The 11,711-nt window shown below is 44.4% G+C and overlaps 1 protein-coding gene across 3 annotated transcripts in view; it reads left to right on the top strand.

Moving 5' to 3' along the window:
• Nucleotides 1-8,962: 8,962 nt before the first annotated feature.
• MPP7 (MAGUK p55 scaffold protein 7) overlaps nucleotides 8,963-11,711 on the top strand; it is a 265,591-nt gene continuing 262,842 nt past the window's right edge. The window contains exon 1 of one of the 3 annotated variants that reach the window (XM_069086374.1): nucleotides 8,963-9,311. The gene's annotated coding sequence lies outside the window, so the exon portion shown is untranslated. Of the gene's footprint in view, nucleotides 9,312-9,673; nucleotides 9,939-11,711 lie in introns of those variants that run through there. The other 2 variants (XM_069086375.1, XM_069086373.1) reach the window with 2 other exon arrangements.

Raw genomic sequence — 11,711 nt, 5'->3', positions numbered from 1 at the left:
TCCTCACCCTTAAAAGATGCTCACTTGATCCTACCCTCTCTACTATCTGTAAGTGCTAGAACTCTACACTTCATGGTTAAACTTCTTGAGAAAGCTGTCTGCACAGTGCGCCTCCACTTTCATCCCGCCCTCTTCTAAACCCTCAGTCATGTGGATTCTGACATTATTTAACTAAATTACTCTCTCAAGTTATCAATGATCTTTTACTTGCCCAATCTAATGGTCTTTCCTTTATGCACTATTTGATACTACTGTACTGATCACCTTCTCCTTGATACTCTCTTTGCTCTAGGTTTTTTTATGCTTCCCTGTCGGTCTGACTACTCCTTATTCTCCTTTACTGATTCTTCAACTATGCCATGGCCACTAGGTGTGGTTATCTTCCAACACTCTGACCTGGACCCTCTTCCCTCCCTACACTATCTTCCCTAGTGATCTCAGCCTTGCCTCAAATTTCTTCCCACCTCAATTCCTTCCTATCAAAGTGATTTTCTGAAGCATAGGACCATGTCACCCCCTTACTTAGAAACCTCCAGTAAGTCCAAGATCAAATAAAAAGTCCTCTTCCCCTGTACTAAATTCAGATTGAAATTAATTCTGTAACCTCACCTTCCTACATAAGAACTGTCGGTTTAGTCAGGAAAACAAACTACAAAGTGTTTTTAAAAACTACTTAAAACTCAAGGTGATGAATATTTTCAAATTTATACCTTCTAAATGTGGGCCTGATGGTCACCAAACTTAATATGGGCCAATGTTAAGTCTCTGAGATCTACTTTGCTCTTTTCAAACTAAAAGACTTACCAAAACTCTTTGCCTCAGTCCCATAGGAGAGCAAACCCCAGAGAGTCTATCTAGCTCAAACATGATCAGGCTTGTCTATATGCAATCTGGCCAATGTGAACATCCAGAATGAAGAGAAAATATAAAGAAAATACCCAATATTGTAGCTGACAGTGTAGAGTACATAGTAGTTGTGTAGCTACTAGCATCTTTACCGTATGCCTTTAATATTTCTTTTCATACTTCCCATATCACAAATTTTTTAGAAATTGTATAGTAACAAACAGTAATATACAGAAGTACATAGCACAGTGTAAAAGGGTAAAGACCCACTCACACACAAACACAAAGAAGAACAGAGATATAAATAATACAGCACACCCACACTTAGAGGATCAGACACATGGACATATCTACCCCACATGCATAGATCTCAAACTTAATTAGTTCATTTTAATTTCTACCCAATTATCCCTTGCAGGGCAGCCACCAGTAATAATACTAATAATGACAGCTAAAATTTATACTGTGCTTACTATGTGTCACACACTGTGTTAGGGTACTATAGGTGCTATTATTAGCTCCTTTTTACAGATGAGGAAACTGAGGCAGAAAGCAGTTAAGTGACTTGACCAGGGTCAAACAGCTAATAAACGAATTTAACTTATTCTCATACTTAGTTAATTATTTAAGGTTAGATTCCAGGTCCAGGATCTACCCACAACACCACATAGCTGCCATCTTTCCTTGTTCCAAAGAAGTCAACTTTCTTCAAGAAATGAGATTAACCCAGTATTCTTATCTGAGGGTAAAAACAAAATAAGTAAACAAAATTAAAGTCACCCACCAATATAAATTCTGATAATGGAACAGTAGGTCTAGGTTTGGCTGGCTTCTTGCCTTTGTGAAAATAATGTCTTATTTTTTCATCTGTTTGATGGCATTAGGACTATAAATGGATTTAGGAAGACCCTTCCAATGGGATTGCAGCAAGAGCATGCAGCAAGAGCAAGGTCTGAGATGTCATCATCGGGAATGGAGGGGGGTAGGGTATGAGCGGAGCTAATATTTTGAGGCATGAGAATGAGAAAGAAACCTGATGACTCATTAAACTCAGGCCCAGTTGTTTGTCTTCTCTGTTCTCTAAAGGAGCTGAGAGTTGAGAGGTAATCCCCAGAGAGGAAGCAGGACTAAGTGGGAGGTCCAAAGTAGCACTGGAGCTTTGAAACAGGTAGAGAAAAGGGGAATCTGTCTGTGGCCTTTGGGAAGAGTTAATGCAGGGAGGCTGCAGGGAGAGATGCTATCTGCCCTGAGGCCAACTGACTGAGAATGAAATCTGGTCCAGGTGGTAGCTTAGAATAAAAGGGAGGAAAGCCGAGTTTCACCAAAGGGAAGAACCAGCCATGACTACTGACTGGTGTATGTGTTTTGGTTATATTGAGTAGGATAGCAAATAATGGGTCAAAGGAAAGAGTAAGATTTCCAGGAGTCTGGGGCCTCTAAGGCATGTGCTATGGGCCTGTGGGGGGTGGGCCTGAAGTGAAGGGGGCAGGGGAACAATCTTTGGGATTGGAAAAGGAAGTGCAATATGCATTTATTAAGAACTTACTGTAAGAAATTGCTAGGTGGTGAAGTAGATAGAATGCTGGGCCTGGAGTCAGGATCAAATCTCGCCTCGGACACTTACTAGCTAGTGTCCGAGACACACACACACACACACATACACACACACATATATTTTTCATAGAATATAACCTCTTTGAGGGCACTGACTCTTTCGCTTTTGTCCTTATATCCCCACCACTTAGTATAGTGCCTAGAACACTGTTGCTGTTCAGTCATGTCCAACTCTTCATGATCCCATTTGGGGTTTTCTTGGCAGAGATGCTAGAGTGGTTTGTCATTTCTTCCTCCAGTTCATTTTACAGATGAGGAAACTGAGGCAAACAGAAGTTAAGTGATTTGCCTAGGGTCTCATAGCTAATAAATGTCTGAGGGAGCTATGCTATCCAGGCTACCCTATAGTTAGGTTTTAATTATGTTAAGAGGAGAAATCTGAAGTCCATAAAACTGTATTTTTTGTTTATTTTTGTTTTTTTTTCTATACTTTCCTAGAAGTAAAACTTCCTTTTGAAGATTTCCAACCTTGTTTTAGGGGAAAAAAAATTCTCAAACTTCTGTCAAGAAAGGTGAGAGAACAGTGTGTGCTTCTGGTGGTCAGGCCCATTGGCAGTCATTTTCTTAGCTTTGAATCTAGAAAAATCTGGCAGATAAAGAGAAGAGGACCCACTTCATTTCAACAATGATTTATTAAATCCCTACTGCTACTATCTTGTGCAAAATGCTTGACAGTTGCTGTTTATACAAGGAAAAAAGGAAAAACAGCCTTTGCCCTCCAGGAGCTTATATTATCTGGGGAACAGAACATAAGCATAGGAAAGGAAAGGAAATACTAGCTATTTGCGAGAGGACACTAGTAGCTAGAAAGATCAGGATTGACTTTCTGTAAGAGGTGGTTATCTGAGCTGAACCATGAAGAAAGCTAAAGATTCTGAGAGGTAGAGGTCATGAGGGAGTGTATCAAAGGTGGAGCTGACCAATGAGGGCCCAGTCCTGGGAGCTACCTGTGTATATCCAATGGAGGGCCCTGTTCTTGACTTCAGAGAATCTCTCAATTATTCTATGGCTGCTTCCTGTCCACTTACCCCAAGGTGGAGCAAAGTTTTTTTTAATTGGTTTAATATGGTTTCCATACCTGAGCATACATACAAAAGGCCCCTTTTTGGTGACTTGACATTATTCTCTTTCCTGCCTAGTTGCATTTGAGAGGAGGCCATAAACACTGTAAGCTTCCTGATATGGAGAATGGGAGTGGTCTGCTCTTTCTGCTCCCTTCATCATGAAAACATGAGCACATAGCCTTGCTTTTGCTTTTCTCCCTGCTGTGTACCAAGTGGTATAGTGGTTAGAACACTGGACCTGCCAAAACGAAGTCTTCATTTCAAATCCAGCCTTAGCTACTTAGGGGGTGTGTGGCTCTGTTCACATCATTTAACCTTTCCCTGACTCAGTTTCCTCATTTGTAAAATGGGAATGATAATAATAGCACCCACTTCCCAGGGCTGTTGTAAGGATCAAATGAGATAATATTTGCAAAGCACTTTGCAAACCTAAAAGCAATATATAAATGGTAGCTATTGTTATTTCTATTTTTTTCTATGGTGAGGAAAGGAATATTAGAAATGGTGATCTTATGAGTTTCAAAAGGTCAGGAAAGTGGGCTACTATAGGTTCAGATATTGGAGTCTATGCCAGAGTTTTGGATAGGCAAGCCCAGGGAGAAGCAAAGACCCAGTAATCTATCTGCCCTGGATGTGTAGTGGATAGATGCTGAGGCATAGAGTTCTGCAAGCAAACATTGACTGTACCGCATTTATAAGTGAACATGGTGTGCAACTGGGAAATAAGATATACAGGCACTGGGGTATAGAAATCCATCTTGCCCTACTAGAAAGTCAAAGGGGGAATGGGGGAGGATAGAAGAGAGAGCAGATTGGGGGAAGGGGTGTTCAGTAGGATCGCTATTTTGGGGTGAGGGGTAGGAGAAAGATGGGGAAAAATTTGTAACTCAAAATCTTATGGAAATGAATGATGAAAACTAAAAATAAACAAATTAAACAAAAAAGATGAAAAAAAAGAAGTGAACATGGTGGGTGGGTGGGTGGGGTAAATGCTTTGTAGCAGTCACACTAAGTGTGAGCCCATTCTCCATAGGGACTGAGGTAGTAGAAGGGAGATTGTGCCTATAGTTTAGGGCCAAGAGAAGGATTGATGTGCTCATACTTCTGTTCTTGTTGTATCTCTTCAGTAAATATTCCCTCATAAGCTAATTGATGTTAAGTGGTTAATTGACATCAGAGTAATCAATGGTATCTATGATACTGAAGAAATGTTAACTGGCCCTGGTAATTGATAATTGAGAGAACATGTTGGAATGGGGCCTTGAACTAAGAGCATTGGAAAGGTACCTCCAGTCCCACAGAGAACCACAGAGTCCCACTAGAACCCTGAGGGGGAATAGTAGCCAGCCTTGATCTTTCAGACCCAACTCTTAAGTGTGAGTGAGAATTGGGATAAGGAGTCCTAGAGCCATAATATGGGATACATAGGCATGAGACACAGCCTGGGCAATACTGAGGGGATCAACAAAGAGACCAGCTTGACTAAAATGCAGAGTGAGTCTATAAAAAGGGGTGAGGTGAAATGTCTGCAAAGTTTGGTTAGACAGAGTCTGTGGAGTTAAACTCACAGGTTAACTTGGGAGGTTCAGAGTTGAGTGTGACTGTGAATGCTGAGCGCATTTCACCTGAGCTTATTCATTCATGGAAGAGGGGATCTTGGAATGTACTCCCAGAGCTGGAGTGGCTGCACAAACATTCTGGGAAACAGCTGGAGGGCTGGTGCATTCAGTCATGGTGATTATGTGGGAGCTGGCTGCCTGGTGGAGCTGCCGAGACTCCCCCCTTAGCTATGCAGACTGATCTGATCTGTATGATTAGGAAAATGACGAATTCATTTGCACAAGAGAAAAGATGGTCCTGTTTGACTGAGTGACTTAAGTTACTAAGTACCTGCTGCTTGGCTTATCTGGCAGCATCATCTCCCATGGATTGCATCCCCTTGCCTCATCAGTTTCATTTGACTCACTCACTGGTTCCTAGAATGGGGCCACTCCTTTTCTTGTCCTGATATGTTTCTCCTTGAGGCTCTGTGGCTGGGGAGAGGGCGGTGCCAATAGACTAGGGAGGGGTTGGAAAAGGGAGCAGAAGGGCAGCCGAGGGGCAGATTTCGCTTTGTTGCTTGAGCTAAGAGTGACAGCTGCAAAGGACCTAGAAAGGAAGTTAAAAGCATAGCAACGGCCCTCCCATGAGCACAGGAGGTTCTGGGGCTAGTTTCCATGAGCATGATCTACTTTTAAAGCCAAATCACCTCCTCCCAACAGGCAGAGAAATTTCCATTTAGTCAGATTGCTTAAGAGTATTTCAAGAGCAGGGAAGTCTGGGCATTGGCCATGTGCCCTAAGGCATCACTTAACAGGTTTAGGCAGGTTAGGCCAGATTTGGAGATCAACCATGAGTTTTTAGTATGACCACTCCTTTTTTTGGAAAAAGATTAGGTTAGTGCACTGATCACTGGTAAATGGAGAATCGGCTACATAGTAAATTTCCTGACATGGAAGGTGTTCACAAAGGGGGCTGGATGACAACTTGTTTGGAGCACTGGGTAAGGGTCAAGACAGATAACCTCACAGATCCCTTTCAATTCTGACAGTCCAAGACTCTAATCAACTCCTTGGGGTCAGAGATAGTTCATCTTTTATCTTTGTGTCTTATTTCATTTTTGCATCCCTAATACTTTTCATAAGATGTAAAGCTAAAAGGACATTAAAATTTATACCGTCCAATCCATACATTTAACATGAGAAAACCGAGGTCTAGGGAGGTTAAATGATTTCCCATAACCAAGTAATTAGCAGAGTCAGGATTTAAACTCATCTTCTGACACTCAACCTAATTGACTTTCCACTGTATTATGCTTTGCCTAGGATGGTGATTTATGTATTTTTTTAAAAAAACTGGATATGTATCAACTGTATAGGGAACTCCCAGGGAGGAAACTTTTTTTTTAAACCAACACCACCTGGTACCTTCTCTGCAACACTAGGCTTGGAGAATTGCCTGGGGAGCTAATAACTTAAGTGACTGGCTAGGGTGATACAGTCCTCAGGAATCATAGGTGGGATCTGAAACTGGGTCCTCTTGACTCAGAAGTGGGCTCTCTCCACACTGAAAACTGGGTCCATACAGGGGAGGCACTCAATAGATTTATGTTGAATTTAATTTAATTCATAGGTGCTGCAAGGATTTTCTCTTATGTGTTTTAAAAAAATGAAAGAGAAAGCCAGGAAGGCTGTGTGTGTGTATTTAAACAAGAGACTTGAAAAACCTTAATAAAACACATGTGACTTAGTTCATTCAACTGGAAAGTCAAGGATGGCTTACTGATGGTTGCTTTCAGTTACCTTCTGGTTATTTTCCATCATAATTGTAATTGTACTATAATGGAAGCTAGGAGGCCAGAAAATAGCCATCCTGAACATAGACATGCATGTGTGACTACTTAATGTTTTATATATAAAAATTATGAAAGCTCACAGAACCTAATAACAACGCCACGGTCTATGATCTCAAATAAACCAATTCAGGACTCAGGATCTGAGTGCATGAGTTTTCTTCAATCATTGGATAACCTTGGTCAAACAGGGATAATACAGCCCATTTTCAACCATCCAAATCATGCTTATTGTTCTCATGTATCATCAATTAACATGAAACGATTACCCACCACTGGATTGCATGAACTTCTTCTTGATCTTATGTTAAAGGAATGAATGAGATAAGTGTTCAGACTTTTATCTGACTTTTGCTGGAGAATTTAGTGCTGTTGCTAGATGAGAGGAAACAGTATACTGATTTTCCATGCTCCAACCTTCCCTAGGCTTCAAGGGCTTTCAAAGCTTCCTAGAGAAAAAAGATCTGATAAATTCATTCGTTGTAAAGGCATTAGGGACTTAATATGTTACCCTACCACAAAGATCTTCACACTAAAAGAGCAAGCCCTGACAGGGAATCAGCCTAAAGAAACTAAAATGATAACGGGAGAATTTCAGGCATCCCAGTAGGCTACTTTCTATTCTCCCTGCATTGTTTCCTATATCTCTCTGTCCAACTTAAGCAAAACTGGACAGATCTCAACTGTAATTTGCTTGCCAGAAACACTTTTAGATATTTTAAATTTATGTGACCTGACTACCATTTAGGTTAGTAATTTCTTAGGAGTCCCGACATTTTAATGAACTTTATGCATTCCCACCTGAAGTGTCTTTAATTTATTTTTGAGGAACAGCAGTGTAACCACAGACCCGCTAGACTGAAGTGGGGCTGGGGTGCTCATTCTCTCCCACTACGATGCTTCTCATTCCCAGCTTCTGCATGGGCTGGACTTAGCCCTTGGAGAGCTTCTCCTCGAAGGAGAGGAGTCAGCTTTTTTTTTTTCCCTACTCATTCTCTTGTTCGTTTACATCCTCACACTAGAATTCTAACCCAGTAAAAATCACTTTAACCTCAGATTTGGTTCCTGGGAGTAAAAAGGTACTCAGTATACAATTTAGATCACCAGGTAGGTATAGGACAGTTCAGAGGTTGGGAACCTGCTTGCGGCCTTGAAGCCACAAGTGGCCCCCACATGTGGTCCTGAAGCCCAAGGTTCCCTACCCCTGGAATAGTTATTTCTTCCATACAAAAGAAATGCTTAAAACACAAAAGACTCATAAGTGCCCCCCCTCCCCAAGACTATCAAACAGTAACCCTTAGTCCCTACTATACTCCCCTTGGCTGATGACTTAAACCATTCAATCAAGGGACACTTAGTGGAATTTATCAATAGCCATTTAACTTTTACCTCTGCTCTGCTCAATCTGAGACTCTCAGTCAAAGGTTGTTTTTCTGGCAAACCAGGCCAGGGTTTGGACTCCTCTTTCTTCAGGGTGTTATGGGTAGTTATCATCTCCCTAGAAAGGTGTTATGGCAGGGGCAAGAGGCACCTTCTGTGGTGTGCAGGGGCTTCAAAAGAACACAGGTAGGTAGCCCCTCCCCAAAAAGTCCATCTCTCATGATTTTTATTTAGTCTACTTTGTTTAGGAAAAGAAAGGAAAACAAAGAGGAAGAGGCATCGAGGGGGCCGAAAGCTTACCGTAAATCCTTCCTCCCCACTTTCCCAAATTCCATCAAATCCAATCATTGTCACACTGTTAGGGTTGATAGTCATTGTTTGAGTGAAAACCAAGGACCCACTGGGTCGAACTTTCCCTATTTGTACAATAAGGAGAATTTGAGCTCCCTTCTGCCATATATATTTATATTTTTTCTATACTGTCCTCAATCTCTCACTTCTTCTAGCTTTGTCTTGGACCCTGGATCCTAGGTACCTCTTATCAGGGAGTGGCCTTACAATTTTGTTTACTGTACAGCGCTATCTACCCTTGATGACTTAGGCAAAAAAGCCGTCCAGCAGGAGAGGGCAGGGCAGCTCATTCGCATTTATAAAGCTTTTAAAGATAAGTGGAGCCTGCCGTCCTTACATATCTGTATGATAGACTCAGAGAATACTTATACTGCATGCTTTCCTTCTCTAAGGGTTCATAATTTTTTCTAAAGTCTCGTACAACCAAGAGCTCGCGTCTACCCCCGTGCCTTTCGAGCACTCACGCAGGGGAGCCAACACTTTGCATCCTTTCCGACTTTGCACCCCGACCACCCTCTCTTCTCCCAACTCAAGGGATTTGGGTGATCTAGGCGAAGGTTGGCACGGAGGTTATTTTCCAGGGTCACCCAGGCTCCAGCGAGGTGAGGAGTCGAGAAGGTGTAAAACGAGCCAAGGCATAATGAGTTCGCATCAGGAGTCTCCAGGTAATAGAGGATCTTTCCCCAGCCGGTTTCTCTTGGACGCCGGAGCCGCCACCTGCGACCAGGCAAGACTAGAGGCAGGGGGTGTGTGCGCGGCTGACTGCCAGGGTTAGGGAGAGGAGACGGGCTGAGGGGGGCGGAGCGGCGCTTGATTGACGGGCTGTGGGCGGAGACCACCGGCGCAACTAGGACCAATTAGGGTAGCGATCAGCTTCCTCCCGCCGGCCAACGAACGCCAAGCAGGGAGCTCGTCGCTCGGCCTGGGCCAATGGGAAAGCCCTTCCCACGCCGGCGGGCTGCCGGGGCGGGGCGCTGAGGCTCCTCCCCGCCGTGACCCCGCCCCCAGGGGGAGGGGGCCCAGGCGGTGACTCCGGGGAGCCGAGGTGGGGGCCGGACTCCCCGTAGACTCGCGCGCGAGCGCGTGTGTTTGTGAGAGTGTGTGTGTGTCCGTGAGTATGAGGGAGTGAGTGTGCGCTCGGCGATGTGAGCGAGCGAGCCCGCGGCCCCCGGCTCGTCGGCAGCAGCCGCCGCCACCTTGCCCTCACTCAGTCCCGCGCCCGAGCCCGGAGGAGCAGGGGTCGGAGAAGCGGGCGGCGCCTCCCGAGGCCTCCGCCGCCGTCGCCCCCGCAGGTAAAGGAGGTCCCGGCGCACCCCGGCCGCCTCTGCGGCTGCCCTCGGCCCGGGCTCCGTCCGCGGCACCTGGCGGGAGGCGGGGCCCGGGGAGGCGGGACGGGGCGGGGGGCGCCCGAGCTGGACCCCTCCGCCGGCCGGCGGCGACCTTCACTTCCTTTGTAGCCCCCGCGCTTGGCCCGCTCTGAGCCGCGCACACAGCAGGCGCCTAATAAGTGCTGGTTCCCGAGCTTGACAGCGGGAGGAGGGAGGGGCCGAACGGCGAGCGAGGGGCCGGCGGGGCGGAGCTGGGCAGGGGGCTCCCCTCGGCCCCCCCACCTCCAAGTGTAACTTGTTTTCTATTGTTTGCTTTTCTTCCTTCTCCGCCCCCTACCCCCAGCTGAGCTGGGGACTCGCGTGACTCCCCCACCCCGCAGGCCGAGGTGGGAAACTTGAGGGAGGCGCGGGAACTGCCCGGGGACCCTTACAGCCTATCGCCTCCGTGTCTGTAGAAAGAGGAAATCCGCGGTGCACCCCGCTGCATTTGTGCTTGGCCCAGTTCTGGGCACACAGCAGGCGCCTAATAAGCGCTCCTGCCCCAACCCGCTCGGGCCACCACCGGGGCTGCCTAATCTGCTCTAAGCAGTTTTGTTTGGAAGATTATTTTAAAGTCGTTTTGGAAATAATTAAATTATTTAAAAATCATCCAGAATTATTTTAAAATTTAAAATATCTTAACTCTGTATTATTGGTTTCCTTTGCAATCCTTGTATTTTGTTTTATTCCTTTAAAAGCATTAATCTCAGAAGAGGCCCATAGGCCTCACCAGGGTCTTAAAACACGAAAAAAGCTGGATTTTAGTCCTTTTTTTTGGGGGGGTGGGGGGCATTTGGTTAGGTTTTGGGCAGCTGGGTGGCAAAGTGATTTTATTCAGTCAGTCTCGTGATTGGGGGCTGGGATTGTGTTGTGATTGTTTTTAATTGCAGCTAAATTAAAAGCCTTCATTCAGAAACAAGGTTTCCAGGCTGCAGGATTTATAGCAGGTCCTTGCCACCCAATTCAGTGTAATGATTTGCTGTGTGGTTCTAATGGTTTTAATGATTAGGTTTATTTGTAAAAAGCTGGCTTAAGATCATATTTCTTTTTTTTATTATTATTTTTTTAAAGCAATAGGGGTTAAGTAACTTGCTCAAGGTTACACGGCCAGTTATTATTATTTCTGGGTGTGGTGCTGAGTATCTGAGCCCAGATTTGATCCAGGTCATCCCGACACTGGAGCTGGTGCTCTTACTCGCTGTGCTACCTGGCCGCCCCAAGATCATATTTCTTTATCTGAGGAATTCAAAGCACTTTGTACTCTTCACTAGTTCTCTCAGCATACTTATGTTCTCCATTTTTACAGATGGAGAGATTGAAGCTCTTAAGAGGAAAATGTTTTGCCCTAAAATTTACTCAAATGCTGATGGGTCTGAGAATATTTTCCTGATTGCTAAAGTACTATTAGACCTCTTATTGCTCAGTATTATATTTAGGAACTTTCATGGAGTTGTTAATACTGTGCTGAATTTATTCCTTGTTTTTGTAGTAATTGGCTGGGCCAAGACCTGAGTTCAAATTCTACTGAGGACACTTCTTGGCTGCAGTTTCCTCACCTGTAAAATGGGGATATTGATACTTGTAGTACTTCCCTCCCAGAGTTCTTATGAAGCTCATGTAAAAATAATTTATATGAAATGCTTTGCAAACCTCCAAAGCCCCATAAATAAGTCAGTTACTATTGTTACCTAGGACAGC

Source organism: Petaurus breviceps, unplaced genomic scaffold (assembly GCF_028583685.1).
Source record: "Petaurus breviceps papuanus isolate PSGF00001 unplaced genomic scaffold, PetGlider_PUasm1.0 178, whole genome shotgun sequence".
NCBI lineage: Eukaryota > Metazoa > Chordata > Mammalia > Diprotodontia > Petauridae > Petaurus > Petaurus breviceps.
This window is presented reverse-complemented; position numbering and strand designations above follow the sequence as displayed.